The sequence below is a fragment of the Physeter macrocephalus genome, chromosome 21 (assembly GCF_002837175.3).
Source record: "Physeter macrocephalus isolate SW-GA chromosome 21, ASM283717v5, whole genome shotgun sequence".
NCBI lineage: Eukaryota > Metazoa > Chordata > Mammalia > Artiodactyla > Physeteridae > Physeter > Physeter macrocephalus.
In genome coordinates, this window is record NC_041234.1 from 69,276,281 (window position 1) to 69,283,649 (window position 7,369).

Genomic DNA, 7,369 nt, shown 5'->3' on the forward strand with positions numbered 1-7,369 from the left:
GAGAAAGAAACAGAAGAAATATTTGAAAAATAATGACTAAGAATTTCCGCCAAATTAATGTCAGACACCAGCCCACAGATACAGGAAGCTCAGAGACCACCAAGAAGGATAAATTCTAAAAAAAACCCCAAAACCCTACACTGAGGCACACCAATAATAGTGTCCACAGTGGAAATATACATAACAGCTTCAAACTCAAAGACATACACTAACAAAAGTAATTAGGAAGAGATCATTTCATATACATGTGCTTCCAAAACTGTAAGAGAAAAACATTTATGTTATTTATAGTGTTCCCTACCCTGGGAAAAGAAGAAAACACATACAAATGCTTATAAAATACATACAAAATAAAATGCATATAACTATACAATTTCATATACAATATCTGAAATGTGTATAATTTATTTAGGAAGTAATGAGTTTTATGAGGAAAAATAAAGCAGGGTAAAGGGGATAGAGAATATGGGGAAGATAGTGTTATGGAGGTCATGGAAATCCACTGGGATAGATGATGTTTGAGCAGGAATTTAAGAGAAATGAAATTGAGCCATATAGACATATTTAGGAATAACATTCTAGGCAAAAGAATCAGAGTGGAAAAGTCCTATTTTATGAACATGGTTGGTATTTGGGGGGAAAAAACATGGAGGGTATTAATGGCTTCCATGGAGTGACTGAGAGCAAATAGTGATAGGAAATGAGATCAGAGAAGCAGCTGAGGGCCATATCTTTCTAGGGACTCATAAGCAACTGCGAGGAATTTAGATTTATTCTGAAAGAGAGGATATCTTTAGAAGGTGAGTGATATATATTTGTAAAGGATAATTCTGACTGCTCTATGGTGAATAGACTAGCAAGGCAAGTATGGATGCAGGGAGAAGATCTAGAGGCTATGGAAATCCAGGTAGTATTTGGAGATGGTGAGAATGGTCAGATTATTACAAATATAGAGCTGATTAATTGAACGTGGTATATAAGAAAAAAAAAATCAATACTGATGCCAAGGATTTTGACCGGAGCAAGTGGAAGAATGAAGTTGCCTTTTATTGAGATGTGTTATATTTGTAAAGGAAAATGTTCTATGTATCTATGTATCTATCTATATATCATAATGTTGTAGTAGATATATCTGGTGTGGGATTAAGGATTATTTTGTGTGTGTGTGTGTATCTATACTTTTAATTTTTATTCAACAAATGTATTTGTTTTCTATTGCAGCCATAACAAATTACTACAAACGTACTGGCTTAAAACAACACAAATTTATTATCTTAAAGTTCTGTGGGTCATAAATCTAACATGGCTCTCACTGAACTAAAATCAAGGTGTCAGCAAGGCTGCATTCCTTCCCCGAGGCTCTACAAGAAAATTCACTTCCAGCTTCTAAAGGTCACCTGCATTCCTTGGCTTGCACCACCCCTTCTTTCATCTTTAAAACCATTAATGTCAAATCTCTCTGACACTTACATTGACACACACTTTTCTTTGACCACAGCTGGGAAATACTCTTTCCGTTTTAAAGATTCTTTTGATTAGGTGGGGCCCACCTGGATAATCTGGTATAATCTCTGGGATAATCAATGTCTTTAATCACATCTGTATAGTTCCTTTTACCAGGTGGATAGCATATTCACAGGTTCCAGGAATTAGGACATGGACATATTTGGGGGACTGTTATTATTTCTACCATAACAAAAAACCATTTGTGGAAGAAATATTTGCATGGGTGATATTTAAAATATTCTTATGCCCATTACCCATCAATAATCACTGCTGAATTTTTAGTCAACTTCCTTCTAAACTCTGAGCATGTATGCTAACTTTTCTTTTTCCAATTAATATTGTAATATACACACATGTATTCATTGAACATTCACTTGTCAGTGTCAGACCCTGTGTTTGGCACCAGAGATATAAACTATAACTTACTTTACCTATATAACATTATATTATAAATATTTACATATGATTTTCAAAATACCATATGGATGTACCAAAATTTATTCTACATTACACTAATATTGGACCTTTGAATTACCACATTGTAATTCACACATAAATTTATATACATTTTTGTATATTTTCTGGATATTTTATCTGTATGCATGGATACAAATATGGTGCTCATCATTCTGCAACCATTACTTTTCAATTAAATATATCTTAAAGAACTTTCTATCTCAGTACATATAAATATGAACAATTCAATAGAGTGGATATACTATATTTAACTTAGTGATTATTATTATCATGAATATTTAAGTTTTTTCTATTTGTTTTCTATTATAGGCTGTTTTTTTAAATTGCTTTCCCCAAAGGTTGCGCCAATTTAAATTCCCTTCATAGAAGGTCAGCTGTGCAGGCAGTAGTATTGGCAGCGTCAGGTGGGAAATGGCACACTACTTGATCTCCATCTTTGGCACCAAGAAAGACAAAGTCAACTGTTCATTTTATTTCAAAATTGGAGTATGTCCTCATGGAGACAGATCCGTTCAGTCACACAATAAACCAACCAGACCATTGCCTGCTTGAACATGTACCATAACCTTCAAAACTCTTCATTGCCTGCTGACAGTTTGTGCTGTTCTATGAGTGATGTCAAAATGCAAGTACATTATGATGAATTTTTTGAGGAGGTTTTTACAGAAATAGAAAAATAAAGTTAAGTTGAAGAGAAGAACATCTGTGATAACCTTGGAGATCACTTAGTTGTAAACATGTATGTCAAGTTTCATCCTGAAGAAGATGCAGGAAAGGGTTTGATTGACTTGAGGCTCTCCTCTGGGACAGACTTCAGAGAAGCCTGCTGTCACCAGTATGAAAAGGGAGTGTGTACAGAAGAAGCCTTCTGCAACTTCATGCATTTGAAGCCCATTTCTAGAGGATTGTGGTGAGAGTTATATGGACACCATTGCAAGAAGCATAGATGGAGGTCAGGGTCTGGGGACCAGAGTGTGGACAGAAGGTAGTGGAGAGATCATGAAAGATGTGGGCAATTCTAAGCCATGCCATTTTTACCCTATGTCTTCTAGAAAGTGTAGTTGATTGACTAAACTAGTTCATAATTGGAATTTTTTAAACAACAACAACAAAACCAACAAAGATGGGTTTCTGAATAAAATCTGTAGTGATATAGTAAAAAAATAAATAATACACATCACAAGTTTATGAAGCGGACCATCTCATATAACATTGGCTATTGTTTTAATATTGATTTTTTATTACAAACAATATTGAATATTTTGTTTGCTAATGGCCATTTATATTTCTTTTCCTAGTTATTTATTGTCTCTTTATATTTTTACCACAAAATAGCATTCATCATATATCAGTAAGATTGTTTAGTTCTGGCCCCTCAAATGGGCAGGATTGAGCCTATATATTGGAGATCAATAGTACTAGGAGCTGAGTTGTAATTAGGAAAGGCAGGGACTAACAGACAGGTTATATTTGTTGTGCATAAAGACTACAAAATGAATAACTATGAAATTAGGGATAGAATTAGATGAGGTTACCAAAGACAGAAACAAGCAGTTCAACGTGGCTAAGCAATGGATCTCATGTATTAGAAACATAATAAATAAGCTTAGAGAAGTGGGTTGGAGCCATATATTGTGGAGAACCATGAATTTCAGTTTGAAGAGTCTGTTTTGTTTTTGTTTCTCTTTTTCTGTAAGTAGAAAGAAATTTGTTAGGAACTCCATTAGAGCTGTGCTGTAGTAAAATTAATCTCCCCATTGCTGAATTAGAACAGAGAGAGGCTGGAGTTAGGAAAACAAATTGAGTCCACTCTCTCACAAAAAATAAAAATGAACCTGAAGTGGTAGAAATACAAGACTTGTTAATTTAGCAACTGATCTGATGTGGGAAGAGGGGTGGGGAGTAACAAAAAAAAGTAAAAAAAATATGATTATAAGGGTTGATGTGAGGAGAATAGAGGCAAAATCCATAGAAAATAGTAAGGGAAACCATGCAGCAAAGCAAAGTAGTTAAGAACAAGGACCCTAGTGCTAGATTTTCAAGCTCAAATCCTGGTTCTACTATTTACCAGCTGTATGATTGTGGGCAGTCACTGAAACTTTCTGCGGCTCAGTTTCCTTATCTGTAAAATGGGAATGGTGGTAGAAATAGTACCTACTTCAGAATTTAGTGCCTTATTTTATGTAAAGCACTTAGAAAAATTCCTGATATTTTATTATTTACTAGTATTTTAAAAACCCAAAAAATTCAATTAAGTAAATTTGAAGATCTAATTGGCTTTATCCAGTGCTTCATGGGTTGGGCATCATCCCATCTAGCAACTAGAAGAGGTTCTGAGTACAAAATGGGAAATTTTTATAGACAGAAGTAGGGTGGGGTAAGAAACTATTAACAAAATAAAAGAAAGGGTTATTTTCAGGACAGGACATCTTTTTTTTTTTTTTTTTGTGGAGGAAGGGAAAGCAAGGAATTTACCATGCAGATTGCTTCTTCTTCCTGTGGGAGATGCAGAGGCACATGATTGATGACCTTACTGGTACATGACAGAAAATTCCAGACTGGTCCATTAAGATACATTTAAACTGCAATTAGATCAGGTATTAAATCTAGGTTTAGTATCATGGGCTTTAGCACAAGTGATGCCATTTGAGGCCTGTGGTTTTCTTGTAACACTATATTTTAAAAAGATGATATGTTAAGTTTTGGAATTGTTAAGTTTATTAATAACCTACATCAGTATTGAGAAGCAGTGGAAGTTGAAAATTATATCTGAAACTCAAATGATAAGGAGGGTTTGACACACAGATTTTGGGGTCAATTTCATAGTTATAACTGAAATTCTCTGGGAGTAAATGTAATAAATCTAAATAAAGAAAGAAAAAACAAAGGCAAAGCGGGACTAGGGTGAAATTGGGAGAATATCTAACTTTAAGATGTGGAGGACCACAGAAGAGGAGTTAGCTAAAGATACAGAAAAAGATCAATAATATTGTTAACAGAACTAATAGGCTGGTGAAAACTCAGAAAAAAAAAAGCAAAAGTTTGACAAGAAATTATTGGTCAACAATATGAATGGCTTCAAAGAGTCTGGACTTCTTTTGCTTGATATTATGGAGTTTTTAAGAGTTTCTATTCACATTGAAGAATCTCCTCTGGTTCCCCTTTCAATGAATTCCACTGTCAAGATAGTATTCTCTCTCCTGGAGGTTAGAGTGACTGGCATCTGTATCTGCTTAGAAAAATGAGAAAGAAAGCTATCCTTATATTATTTAGATTATAAAAAATATTGTTATGTACTTGCATTGAAAATGGCTCTCCGAGTTAAGAGAGACATTTCATGTCTCCTCTTGGTTCTGGGAAAAAGACTGCCACTAGAATGTACTTAGAGAACTACCAGAATAGATGACAGATGCAAACATCATAGTTAAGGGAAAAGGCTGAAATAAAACTTTTGCCAAAATAATCTAATGAAATGTCAGTTACTTCAGGTCTAACTTTTTGAATGTCTCGTTCTGTAATTTGGCATGAAATTGGGAGTCGGTAAATTCAGGCAAGATACTTAGAGTAGGAAATTCTTAGTCTAAACAAGTTCATTAAAATTTCAGGGGCCTTTAACACCTCAGTAACAGCCTGCCCGCAGGTTAACATTTATTGTATTGAACTGCCAACATCTTGCTTTTATGGTATACATTTATATGCTAAATTGCCTATTACGTTAAGCTGTAAGTTCTCATTTAGCAGCATCAGAAATAAGGTTTGACTATAAGTGTTTGTATTTTATTAGTGCTATACAAGACTTCCTAATAGCTCAAAATTCCTAACAGCAGAAATTCATTGCATCTCCTTCATAAGGTGCTTGCCTAAAATAATTTGTTATAAATACTACATTTGCATACACTTGAAGTTTTCAGACTTGGGTCGTCAGGAAGAGTGGACAAAATTACTTCATTTGATTTTGCCCTTAAGCAAATCATAAGTGACAAGTTTAAGCAATTATATAAAGAAAATAAAAGTACAAGCTAACAAATTACAATTGTTTTCTTAATGATTTCAGAGTAAGTCAGCAGGAAACTCCAGGGAAATGGATGCTGAGTAACGATACGCTATTATAAGCATTCTCATGTATAACATAGAGTTGCCAGACATTTGTATGGTGGGTGAGAGAGTTCATTTGACTGTATTCAACATGATATAATATTATTAAATATTTAACACAGGAACTTCAAAATCCAAACCTCAATTTGATGTAGTGAGGAGAAAAAGTATTGGTTAAGGGCACAGATTGAAAAGGAAATTGAAAAATCCTACTCAGAAAAAGACTCTCTACACTGGTGGATAGCAGAGACTAAAAATATGTTCCCTTTGGGAAACACCATGCCACCCATACTTTTCCACCTATTTTCAGAATCTTTTTCTCCTACACTTGAAATGCATTGGCATCAAAACACAAGGAGAACACTAGATTTATAAATCAAGGCACAGAAATTTTTTTTTTTTTTTTTTTTTTTTTTTTTTTTGTGGTATGCGGGCCTCCCTCTGTTGTGGCCTCTCCCGTTGCGGAGCACAGGCTCCGGACGCGCAGGCCCAGCGGCCATGACTCATGGGCCCCGCCGCTCCATGGCATGTGGGATCTTCCCAGACCGGGGCGCGAACCCGGTTCCCCTGCATCGGCAGGCGGACGCGCAACCACTGCGCCACCAGGGAAGCCCCAAGGCACAGAATTTTTAACCCATAAATTATAAAGGATTTTATTCCCCTTGAAGATCTTTTTTTTTTTTCTGGCATGAAAACCAATGTTTTTTTTCTCCTTAGTGTTGAAAGAATTGGATATGTAAGGGAAATTAAATAAAGTGAAATAAATTTGGTGAGTACTTAGTATGTATCAGATACTTTGTATTGGACAGACTGGTCACCACTTCAACATGATTGTATCCCTTTTCATTTTGTCACAGCTTTTTGATTTAGGTGGTATCAACACAACACCTATTCCCAGCAACAGAGTCTAATATTTTTTTGTAAATTTCTTTGCTAAAGTTATTTGTTCAGTGTGGGAACATGACTGAGAAAGTCTCATAAGTGGGAACTCCAGGACCTTTGTTCAACTTTTGGAGGAGACATGCTCTTTTCTTTCCCCCTTGATGAGAATGAGAAAGCATGTAAATCTGGGAGCTGCTGTCAGCCACCCAGCTACGAGAGTAGTCAGCCCCCAAATAAAGCCAACATAAGAGAAGGGAAGAGCCAAGATAATTATAGGAAAACATAGATGCAATCCTCATGGCATCATAAATCTCTATATCAAACCACGCTGCAGCCCACCCTCTCTAACACTGAAAGCAAGCAGGACCCTCTGGGGTCCTCCTGGGCACAAAACCCTTTCCATTCCCCC

General features: G+C 35.6%; 1 pseudogene; it reads left to right on the top strand.

Moving 5' to 3' along the window:
• The first annotated feature begins 2,394 nt into the window (after window positions 1–2,394).
• On the top strand, window positions 2,395–2,972 carry LOC102975407 (splicing factor U2AF 35 kDa subunit-like; annotated as a pseudogene).
• Window positions 2,973–7,369: the final 4,397 nt, after the last annotated feature.